Raw genomic sequence first — 22,960 nt, forward strand, 5'->3', positions numbered from 1 at the left:
TCACACTGCTCATCTGCCACACCTCCTCCAGGCAGCAGTTCATGCCGGGAGAAGTCAGAACCCTTGTCCCGCTGCTCCTGATATCAGGTTGTGGAGATGCTTCTGCTACCAGGACACAGCAGGTAGGTGTGTCTTTAAGACACCTTTCTCTAGCCTGGAATCTGGAGCCTTCTTTTTGTAAGGAGTTAGAGACTAAATATTTTCTACTTCCATATGGTGTGGCTGTAGATGAACCTGGATGTGGCTGTAGCAACAAAACTTGGGATGTGGGCTGGGCAGATTAGTTCAGTTGGTAAAGTACCATTCTTGTCATGCAAGAATGAAGATCTGAAATTGATCTTTAGAGTCCATATCAAAAGTCAGGCTTTGTGACACTTGTTTATAATTCCAGTGCTAGGGAGATGGAGAAAGGGGGCTCTCTGGAGCTCACTAGCCATCTGCCTCAGCTTACTTAGTGATCTCCAAGCAATGAGAGACCCTACCTCACAATAAGGTGAATGGTGCCTGAGGAGCGAATGATGCCTGAGACCCTCCTCATACCTCTACATGCACACACACACACACACACACACACACACACACACACACACACACTCGCCCACATATACTCACACTCATGCAAACAACCCCTTATACATGGGCAATAAAATGTCATGTAATTTGTCTTGGAGAAGTATTCTTGTAATTCATGATCAACCATTTGAAACATAAAAACATCTATGAATGATTAAAAAAACAAGAGGCTATGTGCAGCCCATCCACAGTGTTTGTAGACCTTCTGTCTGACACCAAACAGCTTTGGACATCTGAGACCTTTCTAGAAACAATGTAAAAATTTCACATACACACATAATGCTTTTTTCTCAAACAAGGGTAACCTTTGCTGGATGTGGTGGTTCACATACATAATATTAGCACTTGGGAAGCAGAGGTAGGAGGATTGCTGCAAGTTGGAGTTCAAGGTCAGCCTGGATTACAGTGTGAGACTTATCTCAAGAAACAAAACAAGAAAACCCTGTCACAATGGTTCCTGAGTAAATCTGTTTCACTAATATCTTCTAATTATAGTGACATACTAGAAAGAACTGTCCCAAAGGGCAGACTCTAATATGTGTCTCAGAGATACCCGTTATAGATTTAACATCTGGATCATAATGGGGATTATTATGTGAATCAAGTTGCTTTCATGTTGTCAGGTTGATGCCCGGCCTTCTCTTGTTCTACTCTAAAGCATAAAGGATTTCTTTCTCATACCCTTTGGCCCTCTGGCTTCCAAGTAGGCCTGGGATAATTAGCAGGTGAGAATAAGGCAGAAGCCAGGATAGCCCTCCAGCCCTTGGATCTCAGTGCCTCTTAGTATCCTTAAGACATCCACTTTTGGAGATAGTAGCAGCTTTTCACTGGCACTGATCTGTGCCAGTGACTCACTTGTGAGTCTCCCATCCTGGCAGCCAATTCAGTTTTGTTCCTCTGACAATGTCTTTTAGATTTAGCCCAGGCCATCTGCTTCTTGCAAGTGATCTTTTGTATGAAATCTTGCCTCAGACAGGTTTCCTATGGTCTTTTTAGTTTAGCATTTAATGTTCTGTTCTACCAGCGGCAATTTGCTCTCTTGTGTGCTGAAGACTATTTACTAAAGACCTCTACAAATATATCAGTGGTCAAAGAAAGCTAGCTTTATCCAACGTGAGAGAGGGGAGAGCACCCCATAGTGGAAGGGCAGGACCTCTGGCTTTAGAGAGGGTGGGAAAAGAAAGGGAATCAGACTGGTCAGGAAGCAAGGCAAGGCATGCCTGGGCAAACCTGAAATTGCTTTTAGGAGGACGGAGTGCACATAGATGTCACTGGACAGCAAGCACAGTGCCTGTGATGCTGGGAAGTGGGAAAGTTTGTGCTCGTAAAGTTTCCGCTCCCGTCCCCCGCCACCTAGTTATGGGATGTTTCTGTGTCCATTTGTCCAGTACAGATAACATAGTGGTCTTTCTCGACTGATTGTTCAGATTGTAAATAAGTGTGTTCAGTTGTCCCAACTTTCATCTGCCTATGGCCAATTTCATGTTTCGACAGACCTCACAGACTTGTGAAGACTTGACGTGATTAGATGATAACACATGAACATTCAGAGAAACACACTTTACATATAGTACCTGGGTTGTTTATTTTTCTATTGCTGTGATAAAACTCCATGACCAAAGCAATTTACAGAAGAACATGTTTATTTTGGCTGCGAGTTCCAAGAGATTAGAATCCTTAATTGTGAGGACACCGTGGCAGCGGACACCCCGAATAAGATGCTGAGTGTTCACATTTTAAAAGGCAAACACAGAACAGAATGAGCAAAATGGAAGAGGGGCAAGGCTATGAGATCTCCAAGTCCACCTTCAGTGACATCTTCCAGCAAAGATGCACCCACCTCCCTAACGAATGCCACCAACTATGATCCTGATAGTCTAACATCCAAGCCTATGGGGCACATATCTTATTCAGAACTTCACAGTATCTAATAACATTCGTTTCTTTTATTGATATTTCTGTGGAGAGCCGCTATTTATTTCTAGCCGAGGGTGGGGAGTGGGGAGAGGTAGAGAAGTAGGAAATTTTCGGCTTCTGCAGCTTTCCTAGGCAGGCCCTTTGACCAGCCTTGACCCGTGCGGGAATCCCTCCCTGCCCGATTCAGGCAGACGCGTTTGTTTTACCCGGTTCCAGTACAGAGATGGGATCTGGAAGGCGGCCAGGCTCTGATACAGGTCGGTACCACATCAGACAAGGAGCAGAGGTGCTGGGAGAGGCTGTTGTTACCTTGCAGGAACGATGGATGCTATATGGATAAGAATCTCAGACATTACGTGAAGTTTTTTCCCTGAGCCGCCGACGAAACTCCAGTCTCCCTTTTAAAGCTCAGAGCCTGCCCTGGTTAGTGTCCCTTGAGGGAGAAGAGAGGAAGAAATTGTCGAGCCCACTCGTCACCAGGCGTTTAAAGAGTACCAAAAACTAATTACATAGATTTGGTTAGACAGTAATTAAGAAGCCCTTGCGTAGGGACCTCGTGGCGCAACGGTAGCGCGTCTGACTCCAGATCAGAAGGTTGCGTGTTCAAATCACGTCGGGGTCAACTGTTTTGTAAATACCTTTAGATGAAAGAACAGCCACCTAATTCTGGGAATGAACCATTAAAACTTGTAAGCGACAGATACCGTGTCTCTTGCACCACTACTCAAATAAATCTCTATATTTAAAAAACAAATGTGCCACTACTTAATCTTCCAAGGCTTCAGAGCTTCCAACAGAACACCTGCACATTTATTTCTTCAGAAGACTTTTAATTATTTTGTGTTGATGACTTAAAATCAGGAATGAGGTACGACACACACACACAAAGATTTTTTTTGTTTGTTTGTTTCTGTTTTTCGGTTGGTTTGCGTTTTTTTTTTTTTTTTTTGAGACAGGATTTCTCTGTGTAGCCCTGGCTATCCTGGAACTCGCTCTGTGGATCATTCCCGGATGCTGCCTACTATTTTTGCCTCCCCTCCCTTTCCCTTCCCTTCCCCTCGCCATGCCTCCCTCCCTTTTTTCTTTCTTTCTTCTTGTTTTTTTTTTTAGATTTATTATTTTCTGTGTAAGAAGCTTTGCATGCACGTGCCCTCGGAAATCAAAAGAAGGTGTTGAGTCTCTTGGAACTGGAGGTTCAGATGTTTATGAGTTACGATGTGGGTACTGGGAATTGTACAACTAGTACTCTTAACCATTGGACCATCTCTAAAGACCCACTTTATCTATGTGCAATAGTTGTTGTAGTGGTCTTGATTCATGGACATTTAAGGTTACACGTCATATAACAATTTACAAAAGATCTAAACTAAACAAAACAAAAAGATCTAAAACAAAGTCCAACTGAACTGAGAAATGCCAAATAGTAGTAAGAAAAGAACATAAGCAGCAGCAGAGTGGCGCAGCGGAAGCGTGCTGGGCCCATAACCCAGAGGTCGATGGATCGAAACCATCCTCTGCTATGAGCGTTTTCGATCTAAGATAGATGTGAAGGAATGTATTTTGATTCTTTTTCATCTCTGGGTGTAACAGAGAATGCTAATTGCTGTAGAGGACGTTTGGTCAAAGTTTTTAAAAACTAGAGTTTGAGTCACAATCTTCTGCTGCAGGTAGAGATAATTTAATGATATTATCTTAAGGAAAAACATGTATAAAAGAACAGTGGCAAAGTTAAATCCTAGACTATATTTATTTTGAAAAGTGAAAATGTAAAATATAAAAAACAATATATAGATATGCAAATAAAGAAGAGAAAGTTGTTTATTCCAAAACCAAACAATAAGGCTCGAGCCAGCCAGGAGTCGAACCTGGAATCTTCTGATCCGTAGTCAGACGCGTTATCCATTGCGCCACTGGCCCACCTATGGGGTCTTGTACTTATAGAAAAAAGAGGTAAAAGGATTATCGTGGAGCTCTGAAGATTACCTTGTGAAGTATTTTTTTTTTATTTCATCTCGAAGGCACGAAACTGAAACGAAATGAAATTTTGCTGATGTATCTACTTTTGTTGAATTTCTTGAAAAATATTTTAAAGTTACTTGTGAAACACCGAACAGGAAGTTTATATATTTAATAAAGAAACTCTGATTTAAAATAACAACATACTTACACACCCGTTGCAGGCAAACTCAAAGGAAAATCTGTGACAAGGGATTAATTACTTGCTCTTAAACTCTAAACAGTGATGGAGATCGCAAAAGACCACGGTCGTAGTCGGCAGGATTCGAACCTGCGCGGGGAGACCCCAATGGATTTCTAGTCCATCGCCTTAACCACTCGGCCACGACTACAAGTACTTGTCCACTTATTCTGTATGCTGCATTTTAACGTATATGACATATTGCTTACCAGTCTAGCCTTACTGAAGATTTAGTTGAATTAGAAGTCTATCAATGCAGTTGAAGAACACTCAACTAAGTTTAATTCTATGCATTTAGATGGGAAGTTGAAAAATGTGGTGTTTGGTCACAACTTTTGACTTGTAAGGAATTTTTTTCTCACACATCCCAGAACCTTTAAATGTCACATATTTTGAGTCTGACACAGGTATTTTTTCAGAGATTCACATCTACAACCAGTTAGTCCAGTATTTGGAATAGAATAAAAGTTTGATAACCACTAGCTGCCATTAAAATTAGTGTTTTAAAATTCCATCGAAATACTTTCAGGCACACTGAGTGAAATTAGGAAATATTGCTGATGGCCAAATCCTCTCCATTGTGAGGGATATTCCCCCATAGAATGAAGTGGGACGGTATCTGATATTCTGCAGATAATAGTTTAGAAGTACAATGACCATCCCCAATGACAGAACCCCACAGACTTCACATTTCTGAAACTTCACTACCATGGCCTGTGTGTCTGTGCATGCATTAGTGAGAAAACAAGGGCTTCTGGGTTTCATCCATAGATGAAAATCCACTGGGCAAGTTTTCATGTTGATTGAAAATCACTACCCTACGCACCGCCCTCTCTCCTAGGCTCCAGAATAGTTATATGTTCTAGTTATCCCTTCTCGCTTGTGTACTCAGACTCCCCAAAACAACACCCTCTCCCTCCCTGGTGTGGCAGTGCATGCCTATAATCCTAGCCGCTGGGGAGGCTAAAGTAAGATAAGTGAATTGGGGACTAACATTGGCTACATCATTAGAAGGTTAGCTTAAGCTATATAGTAATGACCTGTCTCAAAGGAATCTAAAAATGCAAACAAAGAGGACCACAACTTTCAATAATTTTTGGTGTAAACCATTACAGAAGTAAATTATTAAAATGAAAATTGCAGAGCAGGGAAATGGCTCAGCAGGTAACGACTTGCCACCAAGCCTGAGGACCCGAGTGTGATCCCTAGGATGCTTGTGGTGGAAGGAGAGAACCGGCTCCTAAAAGTTGTCCTCTGATCTCCACGTGAGCACCGCAGCACACGCCCTGCCCCCACTAATTAAGTAAATGAAATTAAAACATAAAATGACATGAATAGCGCAGTGTGCTCTAGTAGTGAGAAACATACGCTAGATAACTATAAAGGTCTTGAGTGTTCCCTAGGGTCACTCTAGACCCCAAAGTGCACGTATACAGTTTTCAATTACACATTTACATTTTGTTGTTGGTGGTGTTAAACTCTGAATCATGTGTGGGGTTCTGATAAATATTCAAAGAGTGAATCATACTTAAACTCACATCTGAATGATGTATAAGGCTGAGTCAAACTGGAGGCAATGAAATTGTGTCCTAGACTTAAACCTCGTGGAACGTGGATGGGAACAGTGGAAAAAAGCTTTGAACACTGCTTTCGGAGGGGCAGCAATGAGAAAGCACACTGGAGATGTGTGGAGTGTGGGCTATGTCCTCAGGGTTATTGGAGCTTGGAGGGAAAACACATCTGTTTGCATTTCCACCTAGAGATGACTGGAAAGAAGTCCTGGAGGCTTCTGTAGCCCCACCTAAGATTTTATGCTCCTCTCCAGACCACTTGTGAGACTAGAAATTTGTCCTTCTTCATGCAGCAAATATTTCCTTACCATGATCCTTGCTCTGTGTGTTTACAGCCATGTGTTCATCCTTTGGGCTCTTTTTGTGAGTAGCAAAACCTCTTTTTTTTTTTTTAAACTCAAACAGAAAACAGAACAAAACAAAAAACCCCGAGACAGGATCTTGCTATGTTTCCCAGGATGGCCTCCAATTTGGAATCTTCCTGCCTCAGGCTAAGGGCTGGGGTTACAGGTGTGAGCTATCACACTTAGCCAAATTTTTATTATGATATTTTTCAACATATAAAGTAGATGAAAAGATGGATTTATCTGCATATTCATCATCACCTAGAGTCAATATGTAACTGTTTATTAGTTTCATCTACTATTTTTTTTGCTGAATAACATTAAAATAATTAGGGAACACATGATCAAATATATAAACACGAATCATACAAACATATTGACACAACCGCTATGTCTTGTCCAACTGATGGCAATGAAGCATCCTTAAAAGTATCTATAATATTTGGTTCTTACTTCAATCTCTCTAAAATATCAGTCTCCCCCCACCCTACCCCGCACTCAGATTTTGCTTCTCTTCCTCTCTGAGATCATGTTCCACTCAGCAGTCCTTGCTTGCCTGAAACCGCTTGCATAGATATCGTGCAATCTTTAAACGTGGTGTGATGCTCCTGCCTCCTGATTGTTGGGATTACAGGCATGAAAGCTATTTTTTTACATGGGATCTGGTCCAAGTTGGTTCATTGTGTTTGACTTCAGTGTCATACTTTGTCGAAGTTTTGGTGTTTTGTTCTGGTATCTTAAATTTGATCTACAGAGTGAGTTCCAGGACAACCAGGACTACACAGACTACACTGAGAAACCCTGTCTCGAAAAACAAAAGCAAAAATAAATTAACATAAACAAACCAAAAGACTTTTCTAAAAGTGAAACTCAATTGTATTTCCGAATATCTCACATTCGGTATTGGACTCGTTTTCCCTTATGGCAGCTTTTATTTCTTACTTTCTTTAATAAAATGGAAACCTAGATGTCCTTGATTAGGGTGCTTAGATTCAGGTTATATTTTCTTGGTTTTCTCTCTGCTTAACCAGTACTAACTGTTAACCAGTACTGTGTCAGGAGGTAGTTGTAAGCTAGTATTATCGAGGGTAAGATGGAAAAACGATAATGCCAAGCAACCACGAAGGGATTCGAACCCTCAATCTTCTGATCCGAAGTCAGACGCCTTATCCATTAGGCCACGTGGTCCCGCATAGAGGGTCTGCTGCTTTTTTGTTATTGGAAAACAATGTTCTCTTCGTGACTTGCGATTATGGTATTGTTATTACAAATTCATTGATGAGATAAGTTTAAATTTAATAACACGGAGTTTCAACCAGAAACTTTTGAAGACAAGAATTTGTTGATTTAGTCATAGAAAATAGTTTTGTGGGTTTTTTTTTATTTGTTTGCTTGTTCTTTTGTTTTAATCGACCTGAAGCAGGGATAACAGGCTTTGGTGGGGGCTAGGGCTTCAGCTGGGAGTTGAAGGAGGGGAACCACTGCTGTACAGACCCGGGGCCACCGTTACCTAGCGATGTTTCCAGGACAAGAATTCACCTCGTTCTTTCCACAGACCCCATTCAAACAGACCTAAGACATAAATTCAGATAGTACAAAAGATATTCAGGAGTGGAGACCAGAAATTTTATAATCTGGACGGTTGATGGAGGAGCAACATCAACTGTCCGTCAGGCCCGAGAAGACTCAACTCTAACCTGAGTCTGGACCAGGTAAAGGGATTTGTGTAGTTCGCTGCTTCTGTTCCCATCGTGCAGGTCACAGCAGCCATCGACCCTGAGCTCGGCTGAGGCGGCCTGCGGGTGATCCGCTGTGTCCTCTCAATGTCTCGGATTCGTGTGCGCAAACCAACCAACCAAACAAACAAACAGAAATTCCTCTTGTTTAAGTACTGCATCCTGCGGTATTCATTATGGCAGCCCTAGGTGACTAATAATTTGTCTTTATCCGCCAGACGCTGTGTCCCTCTTTCTCTTCACCCTTACCTCTTTCTTTCTCCTTCCCTTCCTCCCCACACTGCAGATTGGGATACCGTAGAATTCATTAGGTAGCCCAGCCTCAAACTGCAAATTTGTCTTCTTAACAAGATTTATCTATCTATCTATCTATCTATCTATCTATCTATCTATCTATCTATCTATCTATCTTGCTGGTTAGTCTTCCTAAGACTTATTCCAGCTTGTGCAGAGAGAAGACCAAGTCTCAAATCTAACTTCAGGGGTTGGCTTTGAAGATATCACTGGACTGAGGAGCATTACAAAGTGAATGGGTCAAACTGTATCAGTTGTTAGAGCTGCCTGTAGTCAACTAAAAACAACTAAGAACAGTTGGCATGTAGAGGCTTATTTGAGAATAAGGAACAAAGGGATTGTTCAGATTTTTTTCTTGCTTTACAGGAGCAAAGTATTAGCCTTGTCATGATGTCACAGGCCTGGAGTTCCAACACTGGCGCTTCAGGGAAAGGATCCTCAGTTTTCAGGTCTCTTCAGGTACTTGGCAAGCGTGAGGCGAGGGTGGACCAGCTAAGACCCTTCCCTAAAACAAATGAAAAACAGAGAAAGAAACAAAGAACTCAAAAACACATCCATACAATCAAAACAATGAGAGACCCTCAAACTTTCCCCCGCGGCTCACCTGGAGGTTTGATTAAAATACATACTTTTGATTCTTTTTCAGATTTAGCAGCAGGAAATTTTCCTTTTCTTAATTTCCAGCTGCAGGAGGGTTCCAGCATGTAACCCCAGCATTTGGTAGGCTGAAGCATGAAGATGGCTATCCAAATCCAGGCAAGACCCTATCTTAAAACCCCTAGTACCAGGACAGCCTCCAAAACAATACAGAGAAACCCTGTCTCGAAAAACACAAAACAAAACAAAACAAAACAAAAAAACCCTAGTAAAAGGCTCTTGGGCAATCAAGCTCAATAGCCGGTCACTTTGCTTCGGAATACAATCCTGTGCTCTTTTGCATAAAAGTCAGAACCCCCTTTCCTCCATCCTAGGAACAGCAACAATATTACATCCGTGCTCTCTTGATCCTGATTTCTAAGTCCCACGGAATTGAGGACTATCTCAGTAAGGCTGCTTTGGAATTATTGCTGTGAACTGAACGTGTAGGCGCTGTCAGTGCCAGGAAGTCGGTGGACTCTGATCTGGAGTCGACGTTTTGGAGCCACTACTTTGAGGCCCTCCAGGGGCCAGTTCGCGTGGCCCATTGCAAAGCTTTGGCGCACTACAAATCTAAAAGTCTGGTCTAGGGGAGGAAGAGATGTTTCTTGGTTCTGTTTGCTGTGAATCTAAGCTTCATACAACCACTATTTTTCTGAAAAGTAGAAAAATTCAGCAAATGAGAAGACCATATCGTAAGAAGCAAGCGCGTTTGGAGTTAAGGTTAAATCGGAAATTTCTTACTCTGTCACGCAAGGCCTTAATGAAGCTGTACATTGTGAGGACTCAATGACTCAAACTTCAAAATCACAAATATTTTAGCACAGGTGAGGAGGTCATTCAAGATCCTTAAATTAGTCTGAAAAAAAAAGTGGATGCAGCGGTGACCTCGTGGCGCAACGGTAGCGCGTCTGACTCCAGATCAGAAGGTTGCGTGTTCAAATCACGTCGGGGTCAAGTGTTTTGTGGGTAGGTAGGACTAAAGATTCTTTCGAATAAACTCCACTCTGGTATTTAATTTGCTTCTTGTAGCTTGAGGGTTGTGCAAACAAAAGCATAGTATTTGCTCTCAGCGAGAATTCTCCTGGTTCTTACTGGGATCCCAAAGTGGTTGAGGGTTGGGCAAACAAAAGCATGGTATTTGCTCTCAGCGAGAATTCTCCTGGTTCTTACTGGGATCCCAAAGTGGGACTCGGACTTCCAGCTTTTGCTACTGTCTTTGTAGAGAAGAAAATTCAACTAGATGTAGTGAGTGGTTTACAAGATAGAACACTCTTGCTCAGTGTCCTGACATAAAACAGCTGCCCGCAGAAGCCATCACCTGGGTATCCAGTAAGGCCTAGGAGCAGGCTGCAGCAGCGATCAGGAGTGGGGATCAAAGAGTCTCCAAGGACGGCATAAACGTCTATGCTGGCTAATATGTCAACTTGACGTCAGCTAGAGTTATCTGAAAGGAGGGACCCTCAACTAAGATAAGAAAATGCTATTTTCTTTTGACTGCTAAGGGAAGGCTGAGCCCATTGTGGGTGGTGCCATCCCTGGGCAGGTGGTCCTGGGGTCTATAAAAAAGCAGGCCGAGGAAGCCATGAGGAGGAGCCAGTAAGCAGCACCCTCCGAGACCTCCATGTTCCTGCCCTCTTTGAGTTGCTGTCCTGACTTCCCTCAGTGGTAGGCTATAGTGTGGAAGTGTAAACCCAATAAACCTTTTCCTCCTCAACTTGCTTTTTGGGCAAGGTTATTTCATCGCAGCAATAGAAACCCTAGCTAAGACAACTCTAAAGGGTTATAAAAAAAAAAAATCCAAGTTCCAGGCAGCTCGGCAGGAGGTAGTCCCCAGCGTGCCTCAGCTCAAGACTCAAGGATACTAGCGACACCAGACCTTCCGGGTGACCGCGGCGCCTCAACCAGGGTCTCTGCAAACCTTGGCCGCTTTCGTTGCTCTCACGAAAGAACAACACCGGAACCAGCACCCTCCCACTGCCCCTCCTGGAGAGTCGATGTAGACGTGGTGGCCTGCTGTGCCTTGGGTTATTGGATTGGGATCAGCTTCGTTTTACTTCTACCCATGTTAATCCCACCAAAGGAAAATAAAGACTGCTACCTAAATTCGTTGATCAAATTAAGCAAGCTTTATTTTCTGTCAGTCAAAGCTATCTCCTTAAAGCAGGGTTTGAAAGAAATACATCATCGAACACAGAAAGAGGTAGGGTTTCTATAGTCAAAAAAACAACAACAACAACAACAACAAAACCCTACAAGACTAGGAGTTTTACAGGGGTTAGGGGAATTTCCAGAAGAATTTTGATTTCATGTAAACTTAGCTGAACAGTTTAAAATTACTTGGCAGAATATCTTATCAGGGGTGTATTCAAAGTGTGAGTCAAACTCCATAGGGTAGGAATCATGTCAAATTCCAAAAAAAGGTTAAAGTACCATCAGCTTGAATTTTGCAGTGAACAGAAATGAACTTGCTCTGACCTTAAAACAAAATGGCTTCCCTCCTTGGGATGGAGTCAGGCAGAGGGTGGGTGAACTCTGACTCCAATTATCAGTGGTATCCCTTAGGGCTGGATTGTCAGGTTATTAGATTCATTTGCTGTAAACTGACCCCCCCTTTTGTTTGAACAATAAACCGTGCATGTGAAAAACTGCCTGTCTATGATGTGCAAGTCATAACCATATAGATATGAATCTATTCAGTTACCTTCCCAGTTTTTCTCTTGTTCAATTAAATTAGTATCTCTATTAAGCTTGCTTTTAGACTAAGATTGTTTTATCAGACCAGTCGATACTGTGCACATTTGTGGAGCCACTGTGGTGTTTTAATGTTATGCTTTTGTTGTTGTTGTTGTTGTTTCAAGACAGGGTGTCTCTGTTTAGCTTTGGAGTCTGCCTTGGGACTCACGCTGTAAACCAAGCTGGCCTTGAACTCACAGAGAGGCTGCCTGTGTCTCCACAGTGTGTGCCACCACCCGACTGTGTTATGCTGTTTGAGACAGTCTCACTGTGTAGCTGAGGCTGGCCTTAAATCTCGTATCTTCCTTCCTCAGTTTCCAGAGTGTTGGGATTACAGACATGCACTTAACTTCTCATTACGTTGGTTTTAATGTAAATCTTATCCTGGCACCTGTGCCTGTTAGTCCCATCACAGGGGCCTTTCAGGTCCTGAACTGCGTTTGCTCTTTCTCTCCATGGGACTTTTGTGGCTGCTGTTTCTGACAAGGTGTTGTGAAAAGGTATTCTCTGCCTTCAACACTTGGTTTAGACACTCACATTTCAGTGCTCAACCAAAACATATCAGTTCTTCCAAGGCAGCCTTTCTTACTCTAGTCAGGCCTTTGCTTCCTGAGTGTTCTCCACTGACAAGTACTGGAAAGGTTAGTGTGTATGAATGCCTAGCAAAGCATGTGGTTTACAGAAGGTGCTTAACACTTTTGAAGGAACTATGGAAGAATGTGGGAACACCAGACCTTGAGCAGAGACCCACTTCCCCTTCTGCCTGGGAGTAGGCAGCTGTAAGACAATGTTTAGTAAAAACATGTTTACCAAAATCGATACAATAAGTTCCTGGGAAAGGCCTTCCCACGGAAACCGCCCTGACCTCGACCTTGTCCAAAGACTAACCGCACCTTCAAAAACCCACACACATCCACCTCTGGGGTCAGAGCAGAACCAGCCAGGGAAGAGGAGAGAGCAGAAGCTTCTCTGGTGGGAGCTTTTCTTAGGAAGTTTTTCTTGAACCTTTTTGGAGCCTGTTTAAAGTTCTCTTTATATCGTTGAACGAGTCTCTGTGTTGTCAATCCCCGACACCCTCCGCACGTTCTCGGACACAGGCCACGCAGCAGACGTGACAGAAGAAGACGGAAGAGGCAAACCACGAAATACTAAACAATTTGGGAAAGATATTGGACGTATAGTTCAGTGGCAGCATGCAGACCTGTAGCTCACAAAGTAGTGAGCAGAAATCCCTCGCTGTGATAGGGGAGAGGTACAGCCCCAAGTGTTGCCGGCAGCTGGAGGGGTTGGTTCTCTTGGTTTTTATTAAATGTTTTTACAAGCATATCCTAAATTATACACAATGGGTTTCACTGTGACTTGTTACATGTATAAAATGTATTTTTGATCATATTCATCCCTTATCACTTTTTCTTGCCCCTCCCCCCACTTCTGTTCCCTCTCTTCCTTCTTCCCAATCAGACCCCTTCTACCTTTATGGTCTGTGTGTGTGTGTGTGTGTGTGTGTGTGTGTGTGTGTGTGTGTGTGTGCATTTGTGCCTGCCTGCCTGTCTTTCGGTGTCTCTGTGTGTTCCAGTTTCAAAAATGCTTACAGGAACCTGACTAAGGGGTTGCTTATAGTATCGTAGTGTGGGAACACCAGACCTTGAGCAGAGACCCACTTCCCCTTCTGCCTGGGAGTAGGCAGCTGTAAGACAATGTTTAGTAAAAACATGTTTACTAAAAACGATACAATAAGTTCCTGGCCACTTCCCCTTCTGCCTGGGAGTAGGCAGCTGTAAGGCAATGTTTAGTAAAAACATGTTTCCTAAAAATGATACAATAAGTTCCTGGGAAAGGCCTTCCCACAGAAACCGCCCTGACCTCGACCTTGTCCAAAGACTAACCGCACCTTCAAAAACCCACACACATCCACCTCTGGGGTCAGAGCAGAACCAGCCAGGGTAGAGGAGGGAGCAGAAGCTTCTCTGGTGGGAGCTTTTCTTAGGAAGTTTTTCTTGAACCTTTTTGGAGCCTGTTTAAAGTTCTCTTTATATCGTTGAACGAGTCTCTGTGTTGTCAATACCCGACACCCTCCGCACGTTCTCGGACACAGGCCACGCAGCAGACGTGACAATTGGAGGTCCCACTGAGATCGTGAAAGCGAGGTAAGTGGACGGGTTAAGAAACTATGGGGAATAGTTCCGGGAAGCTAGAATCATTACAGTATCAACTAAAAAAGTTACTTAAAGAACATGGGACTGCAGTCAAGTCTAAAACCCTAGAAGGCTTTCTAAAATCGATCAAACGAGCCAGTCCATGGTTCATTACTGGGGGAAGCTTAAATATTCCAGATTGGGAGGAGGTTCGCCGTGATCTTCATAGACTTTTACGAAAAGAGGGATCTGAGTCCTTGCCCCCTACGACATTCTCCTTATGGAGATTAGTGAGGGGAGCACTTTTGACAGATAAGGTTCGTCACCGCCAGGTAGTTCAGGACACAAAAGAGGCTTTTTTTAGAGTTACAAGAGACTGAGACTCAAGCCTCCTTGAGTTCAGGGGCAGAGAGTGATGATGAAGAGACCGTGATTGAAACTAGAGGCTCCATTGGTAGTGAGGATGAGGAGGAGTCTCTTAGTAACAACAAAAAAATGGGTAGACATCTCCGGGTGCGACCCAAAAAAGAAGGACTCCGGTCAGAATCGGTTATATCCTTCTCTATCAGACCTAGAAAATGGAAGTAGCTCATACTCAGACTCGTCACAGTCTGAAAAGGAACGGTTACTTGCTGAGATCGCGGCCCTTAAAAAAGAACTAAAAAAGATTCTAATTAAGGAAAGACAGGACAGGGAGAGAAACCCTTCCCCATACTCTGAAAAAAGGGACTCCTCCTATGAGATAACCCAGTCCTTCTTGGACCTGGAGGGAAGACCCAGAGGAGGGGTCCAATGCTGCCCGGTGGTGGCCCCGGTAATGGAAGTTCCAGACCCGAACAATTCTCGACAGGTCATTCGGCGCCATGACCCTTTAAGTTTCAAAGATATAAAACAACTGAAAGAGGCAACTTTAAATTATGGAGCACAGGCTCCCTTTACACTTTCCTTAATGGAATCTTTTGCGTCTCTTAATTTGACACCTGGCGATTGGCAGCAGCTTTGCAGAGCAGCTCTGTCAGGGGGAGATTATTTGATTTGGAGAGGTGAGTTTCAGGAAAGATGCAGCCAGACAGCCCAAAGGAATGCACAGGCCGGACAGCCCCAGAGAAATGTGGAGATGCTTACCGGGAGTGGTCAATACGCCACCATTCAGCAACAAATGCAATATGACATCGCAGTCTATGCCCAAGTGGCAGCAGCGGCCCAAGGGGCTTGGAAAGCATTGCCTTCCAAGGAAGGAGGGGATCATCTGTCCAAAGTCCTTCAAGGACCTTCCGAACCTTTTCAAGACTTCGTAGACCGTCTCAGTCAGGTAGCAGAAAGAATATTTGGGGGCATTGGGCCTGCGATGCCAGTCATAAAGCAGATGGCATTTGAAAATGCAAATAAATATTGTAAGGAAGCCCTTCGCCCCTATCGCAATAAAAGTCTAAATGACTATATCCGGATCTGTAGGGACATTGATGGGAACTTCATCCAGGGCCAAGTGCTAGCTGCTGCTATTCGGCCCCAAGTGGGGAAAGAAAGACCTACTCTGGGAAGGAGAAAAACATGTTTTAGCTGCGGTAGGGAGGGACACTTCCGTAGAGAGTGCCCTCAAAATAGTACTACGGGTCTCAAGAGACCTGGTTTATGCCCCCGTTGCCGAAGGGGATATCATTGGGCCAAAAACTGCTACTCTAAAACTGACCGGGAGGGAAATTTCCTTCCTGCTAATAATAATCAGGGAAACGGGAGGAGGGCCCCGCCCCAGGGCCCCAAAACCAATGTGTACGGGGCAATGACCCCTGCTCTGGGCAGTGGCAGGACTCATTTTCTCCCCAGAGCAACCCCTTCATATCTCAGACCTCCTTAGAGCCACCTCGGGAGTGCAGGATTGGACCTCGCTCCCTCTGCCCGGGCAATCCTAACACCGGAAATGGGGATCCAGGCCCTCCCTACTGGGGTGCATGGGCCATTGCCCCCAGGCACGGTCAGACTACTTTTGGGACGGTCCAGTACTATTCTTCGAGGCATCCAGGTACACCCCGGTGTTATAGACCAGGATAGTGAGGGGGAGATTAAAATAATGACATCAGTGGGCAGTGGGGTTGTTGCCATCCCTGCAGGAGAACTGATTGCTCAGATACTCCTTCTCCCTACAGCTCCTTGTGAGGCTAGAAAAATTAAAGAGAAAAGGGGCAACCAAGGTTTTGGAAGTACCGGCCCGGCAGCATTTTGGGTAGCCACTATGGAGAACCGCCCCCAGCTTACATTAAAGATAGAAGGCAAGTCCTTTAGGGGTGTCTTAGATTCTGGGGCAGATTTCTCTGTCCTCTCAGATAAATTCTGGCCCCCCGCCTGGCCGAAAGAGGAAGGGACAGTGACCCTCCAGGGAATAGGACAGGCTGTGCCCCAAAAAAGCCTCAGAATCTTAAAGTGGCAAGACTCTGAAGGCCACACAGGGCTTTTCCAGCCATATGTTTTGCCTGGCCTCCCTATTAACCTCTGGGGACGGGACCTCATGCAAGAAATGGGAGTGGTCCTCACCACCCAGGCACCCAAGTCCAAAAGCAGGGGCCCCCAGATGACGCAAGGGAGGGGCTGGAGCCCGGGGAGGGAACTAGGTAAACTAGAACAGGGAGAGGTTTGCCCTGTGGCATCCCTCCCTTTGGAGACCAGGGCCCCAGGGGATAGGAAGGGTTTTGGCCATTTTTGATGAGGGTCACTGTTGCGCCGCCAGCCCCCATACCCATCACATGGCTATCAGATGATCCGGTATGGGTGGAACAGTGGCCCTTACCAGCGGAGAAACTAAGGGCGGCTCACCAGCTAGTTCAAGAACAATTGGAGGCAGGTCATTTGGTTCCTTCCACGTCCCCTTGGAATACCCCTATATTTGTAATAAAAAAATCTTCAGGGAAATGGAGGTTACTACAAGACTTGAGGGCCGTGAATGCGACCATGCAGCCTATGGGGGCTCTGCAGCCTGGCTTGCCCATGCCTGTGGCCATTCCTAGAGACTGGCATTTGATTGTCATTGACTTGAAGGATTGCTTCTTTTCTATTCCCTTGCATTCTCAAGATAGTCCTCGGTTTGCATTTAGCCTTCCTTCGATTAACTTTAGGGAGCCTGCCCTTCGCTTCCAATGGGTGGTGCTCCCCCAAGGGATGGCTAATAGTCCAACTATATGCCAGATTTATGTAGCTGCCTGTTTAGATCCCCTCAGACGTAAGTTCCCTGATCTTTACATTATCCACTACATGGATGATATTCTTTTGGCTGCGGCCGAAGAAAGACAATGTTACATAGCCTTTGCAGAGCTACAGGAGCTTCTGGAGGCCCGAGGATTTATTTTGGCTCCTGAAAAGATCCAAAAGAGACCCCCTTATACTTATTTGGGTCATCAAATTCAACAAACTGGCCTCCGGCCACAAAGACTCCAAATTGATTGTTCAAATTTAAAAACACTTCATGATTGGCAGAGATTCTTGGGAGAGGTGCAATGGTTTCGCCCTTCTCTTTCTATTAAAACAGGGGCTCTTAAAGCGCTTTATGATATTCTTCCTGGGGACCCTGCTCCAACTTCCCTAGACAGATTACCCCAGAGGCCAGGGAAGCCCTACAATTGTTGTTAAGAAGTATAGAGCAAGCCCACCTTCGGCGTATAGATTATGGGCAGCCCCTTGTTCTGGTTGTACTTTCATCTAGCTTTTCGCCCACTGCCGTGTTCTGGCAGACTGGTCCTATTTATTGGGTACATTTGTCAGCCTCCCCTAAGAAGGTAGTGACCCCTTACTATGATCTCATTTTACAATTGTTGTGGAAGGCACACAAGTTTAGCATTCAAACCTTTGGAAAGAGTCCTGATAAAATTATCCTTCCTTATGGTAAGGAGGAGGTGGAACATCTACAGATCTTCCATGATGGGTGGACCCTGTTTATTACATCTACAGGCGCACAGTTTGATAACCAATATCCCAACAGCCCCTTGATGTCTTTTTTCAAACAACACCCTGTGATCTTTCCCAAGATTTTAAAGGAGAACCCTCTAGTTGGAGCTCGCTCAGTCTTTACAGACGGCTCCTCCAAGGGTTTCGCAGTGGTGGTTTCTTCTCAGGTGCAGAAGAGGGTACCCATAGGGCAGATGTCAGCACAAGCCGCCGAGTTGTTTGCATGCTTGATGGCTTTCCAAATGTTTGAGGGAGAGCCCTTTAATTTATATACTGATAGTGTTTATGTTGCCAACATTGTTAGACCTTTAGAAACTTCTCCATATGTTCTTCCAACCTCCCAGGTTCGTTCCTTATTAGTTCAGCTCCAACATCTTATTTGGCAGCGCATCCACCCTGCTTATGTGGGATTTATTCGTGCACATACTAACCTTCCAGGACCCCTTGCCCAGGGCAATGAAATTGCTGACTCCTTGACCCGCCCTAGGGTCTTATTTACTCAGGAGCAGCTGGCCCACCAGCTCCATGAGAGGTATCATCTAAATGCCCGCTCCATTAAATTTCACACTGGGTGCCCCTTATCCATAGCTACACAGATTACCTCTCAGTGCCCTGATTGTGCCCCTTATCATAATTCTCCCAATGAGGGGGTAAATCCCCGGGGCCTCAGGGCCAACCATCTCTGGCAAATGGATGTCACTCACCTGCCGCAGGCAGGGAAATTAAAATATATGCATGTCTCTGTGGATACGTATTCTAAACTGATTTTTGCCTCTCTCCACTCAGGAGAGAAGATTAAAGATGTTATTTCTCATTGCCTACAGGCCTTTGCCTACATGGGCGTACCCGATGCCCTAAAAACGGACAATGGCCCTGCCTATGCCAGCAATCGCTTTGCTGCCTTTTGCAGGGAACATCACATTGTCCATTCATTTGGTATTCCTCACAACCCCACGGGACAGGCTATTGTGGAGCGCACCCATGCCACTCTCAAACAGTATTTTAAGAAAATAAAAAAGGGGAGTATGTTACCTCCCCCAATATTCAGTTATCCACCATACTTTACATTTTAAATTTTTTGACCGTAGACCATAATAATTTGTCTGCTATGGAGAGACATTGGAACAAACCCTCCCAGTCCTTGGGATGGGTCAGATGGAAGGATTTGATTACAGGAAAATGGCAGCCACCCACTCCCCTACTAGCTAGGGTCCGAGGGGCTGTTTGTGTTTTCCCTCCAGGAAGTGAGAAGCCCATTTGGGTCCCCGAACGGTGCATCAGGCATGTCGACCCCAATACTACTCCGGATACTAGGAATGCTCACCATGATAAAGATCCAACCATTGCTGAACACTCAGGTAAGGGAAATATGGGCGTTGGTGAGGATTCCCCCCCATGTTGATGCCAGTTAGTCATTCCAGCTCCCTGTTCATCAATTTTTATAACACCAATAATACATTGGAAGCGGCTGCTGCCAATGAGATTAAAAAGTCAGAAACTAGACATTCTGAGTTTCCCCCTCCTAAGCCTGATACCAGGGTCAGGAAGTAGGGGAATCCAAGAGATTCCCAGCGGCATACGCCTTTAATCCCAACACACCTTTATGCAAGTTCCAGGACAGCCTCCAAACAATACAGAGAAACCCTGACTCAAAAAAAAAATTTTTTTTGGTAACAGTAAAAGAGGTACTGGTATTAAGTAAAGAAAAAGAAAAAGACAAAGGTATATGGAATGGAAAATTTTGTTTACATTTAAGTTCTATTTTGTGAGTCATCTCTAAAAACTTTTGGCCAAAAGCCTGGCCTCTCTACCTTGCATCTACAGAGTTACAAGGAGTAGGTACGGCTGTACCCCATGACTGTAGCTCAAATGGAGGAATGATAAAAACATATAGGACTTTTTAACCTTTTTAGTTCAAGGATTGGCTGGAGTTGTTCTTTTACATAGATTTCAATTAAGGAAGCTTCATTGCAACAGACTAATCATGACCTAGGGAAAAAGGATGACTGAAAGATGCATGTATGTTCTGAATGTATGGTGTGGCCACACCGGTATGTATGAAATGTGATTGCGAATGTGTGAGTGTGAACTGCTTATATGATTAAAAGGATACTTAAATCCCTTCAAAAATAGTTAAGAAGCTACCTAGATTGCGTTAAATATAGCCAAAAGGAACATCCAGCCAGTCTGTTAATGTTTTAACAGAAAAATTTAAGATACAAATGAGGCCTTGTCAGCTAGTGAGAGTTCTACAGGTTAGATTGGGAAAGACTGCTCACAGACTTCAAATAATTTTCAAAAGTTATTTAGTAAGCCCAATTTACCTAGATAGTTAACCAAGGAGGGTAGACAAATCCTTCTACTGTTATGGTCCAGCTTCAACAGTTCAAAAAGAAAACTTTTTTAGAAAATAAAAAAGGGGGAATAATGCCCCCAGTCCCCACATGACTCATCAAATAATACACTCCTCATTTAAAAATTTTATAATATGAATGCCAGTGAGCTTCAGACAGATTCTGGCATGATGGAACTTGAGCAACCATTGCTCAGGTCAAATGGAGACATCCATGCACTAGACAGTGGAGAAGACCCTAATTTGGGGTCGAGGGCATGTTTGTGTTTTCTTGCAGGAAAAGAATAAAGCTTCGGCAGCTGTCAGACCAATTAGTGAGATGCATGGAGCAGAGAAAAACTGGACCTGAGACCATGGGAGCCTACCTAAGCCAGTTTGAGTGAGATCTCCTAAATCAGTGTTCCTGACCCTTGATGTCATCGAATCTACAGCCCAAGAAAGAAAGAAAACAGTCAGTTCGAGATTTCCAGTTTCTCAACAGACCTGCTGCATTAACCTTCCGGACCCGTGAGTTTTCATCCCGAAGCCAACAAAGAACTGGAAAGACTAACTGTCTGCCCTTGACACACCTTGAAACAACAGAATTCATTTTGCCAGTTTTCCCTTTAGGGGAAAAAAGGACCCATTTAAAATATTTGGACATTGATATGGACTATGAGTGGCAAAAGCCTCTTTTCAGTATTTGAACAGGACATGGTCACTTGATGGTTCCTGTTTCTGGAATCACGACTAGGCCAGTGTATTTTTCTGGAGAAATGCAACTTGTCCTAATGTGACAACTATTGTTCATATTTTTCATAATGCTACATGTGTAACATCAATGATTGTGCCCAATGTATCTGTGCAAGTGCACTTTCTAAATGCTTTCCTGACCAGATCTTGAAACGATTGGAAACTTTATCAAATTGTAAATGTAAATCACATGCGGGTTACCCTTGTAACAGAATGTAAATCATGTGCATGTTACCCTTGTAACAGATGAAGGCTGGTAGAATGTTATGGCCCAGATCTGGTGATGGGTATGGTGATGGAGAGGCGCTATGTCAATGGGGGTCCTGGAAATGGTGGCAGTGGCGGTAGGCATTCTGGCTTTATGCCAAGCTCAAACGTGCCTTGTTCCAGAGACAAGAGATCCGTAACCAAGTATTGCTTAGCTTAGCCCATGGCAATCCCGATAGCCATGAAGGTTGGTTACAGATGATTTAAGGTTGGGGTATCTCCGATGACGGGCAACCTGTGGGGAAGACCCCTCCCACCTAAAACAGGGGTTCAAGGTCCCCCAAAGACGGGAAAGGGAGGGTGACCCTACTTGACCTAAGCCAGGAGTGCCTCATTTGAAAATAAAAAGGGGTGAATTGTGGGAACACCAGACCTTGAGCAGAGACCCACTTCCCCTTCTGCCTGGGAGTAGGCAGCTGTAAGACAATGTTTAGTAAAAACATGTTTACTAAAAACGATACAATAAGTTCCTGGCCACTTCCCCTTCTGCCTGGGAGTAGGCAGCTGTAAGGCAATGTTTAGTAAAAACATGTTTCCTAAAAATGATACAATAAGTTCCTGGGAAAGGCCTTCCCACAGAAACCGCCCTGACCTCGACCTTGTCCAAAGACTAACCGCACCTTCAAAAACCCACACACATCCACCTCTGGGGTCAGAGCAGAACCAGCCAGGGTAGAGGAGGGAGCAGAAGCTTCTCTGGTGGGAGCTTTTCTTAGGAAGTTTTTCTTGAACCTTTTTGGAGCCTGTTTAAAGTTCTCTTTATATCGTTGAACGAGTCTCTGTGTTGTCAATACCCGACACCCTCCGCACGTTCTCGGACACAGGCCACGCAGCAGACGTGACATCGTAGGCATCGTTTTTTTGGTTTTTTTTTTTGGTTTTTCGAGACAGGGTTTCTCTGTATTGTTTTGGAGGCTGTCCTGGAACTCACTCTGTAGACCAGGCTGGCCTCGAACTCACAGAGATCCCCTGCCTCTGTATCATAGGCATCTTAGTAGTGGCTTCAGAACTCCCTTCCATATAACCATTAGATCCTGGGTAACCAGGGTGTGAGATGTCTTCAGCAATAGGGGTTTACCTTCTAGCTCTGGTGGGCAACCAAGAGCATAGACAATGACCAGTGTTGTTCTATGGCCAGAGGGAGCCTCCCTGACCAACAATTCATAGAGAAGTGGCCTATTCCTGTTTGGGTTTTCACTTAACAGCCAGCCAATGACTTCTAGGAGAAGCTTTATCCATCTGTTAAAACATTTTTACTTATTATTTTTGCATTATAGTTACTCACTGTGTGCATATGTGTGTGAAGGTCAGAGGACAACTTACTAGTTCTCTTTCCACTCTGTGGGTCCTGAGATAGTCTCACTATGTAGTCCTGGCTGACCTGGAATTTATATAGAACAAGCTAGGTTTGAACTTTTGGGATGCACTTGCTTCTGCCTCCCAGTGTTGAGTGGTACAGGCCTTAGGCCTTTAAAAAAGGGTTGTACCACTCTATTCATAGTCATGACTTTCTTACAAATATAAAATGAACTTACT

The 22,960-nt window shown here is 44.2% G+C and overlaps 6 non-coding genes across 6 annotated transcripts; 3 read left to right on the top strand and 3 right to left on the bottom strand.

The window, feature by feature from the left end:
* The first annotated feature begins 3,040 nt into the window (after window positions 1–3,040).
* Trnaw-cca lies at window positions 3,041–3,112 on the top strand. Its single transcript has one exon. It is a non-coding gene; the product is annotated as a tRNA-Trp (tRNA).
* Window positions 3,113–3,938: 826 nt separating this feature from the next.
* On the top strand, window positions 3,939–4,010 carry Trnam-cau. The gene has a single exon. It is a non-coding gene; the product is annotated as a tRNA-Met (tRNA).
* A 324-nt stretch (window positions 4,011–4,334) lies between these two features.
* Trnar-acg lies at window positions 4,335–4,407 on the bottom strand. Its single transcript has one exon. It is a non-coding gene; the product is annotated as a tRNA-Arg (tRNA).
* A 349-nt stretch (window positions 4,408–4,756) lies between these two features.
* Window positions 4,757–4,838, bottom strand: Trnas-aga. Its single transcript has one exon. It is a non-coding gene; the product is annotated as a tRNA-Ser (tRNA).
* A 2,879-nt stretch (window positions 4,839–7,717) lies between these two features.
* Trnar-ucg lies at window positions 7,718–7,790 on the bottom strand. The gene has a single exon. It is a non-coding gene; the product is annotated as a tRNA-Arg (tRNA).
* A 2,363-nt stretch (window positions 7,791–10,153) lies between these two features.
* Window positions 10,154–10,225, top strand: Trnaw-cca. The gene has a single exon. It is a non-coding gene; the product is annotated as a tRNA-Trp (tRNA).
* The last annotated feature ends 12,735 nt before the right edge of the window (window positions 10,226–22,960 follow it).

This window comes from Mesocricetus auratus, unplaced genomic scaffold (assembly GCF_017639785.1).
Source record: "Mesocricetus auratus isolate SY011 unplaced genomic scaffold, BCM_Maur_2.0 Super-Scaffold_100013, whole genome shotgun sequence".
NCBI lineage: Eukaryota > Metazoa > Chordata > Mammalia > Rodentia > Cricetidae > Mesocricetus > Mesocricetus auratus.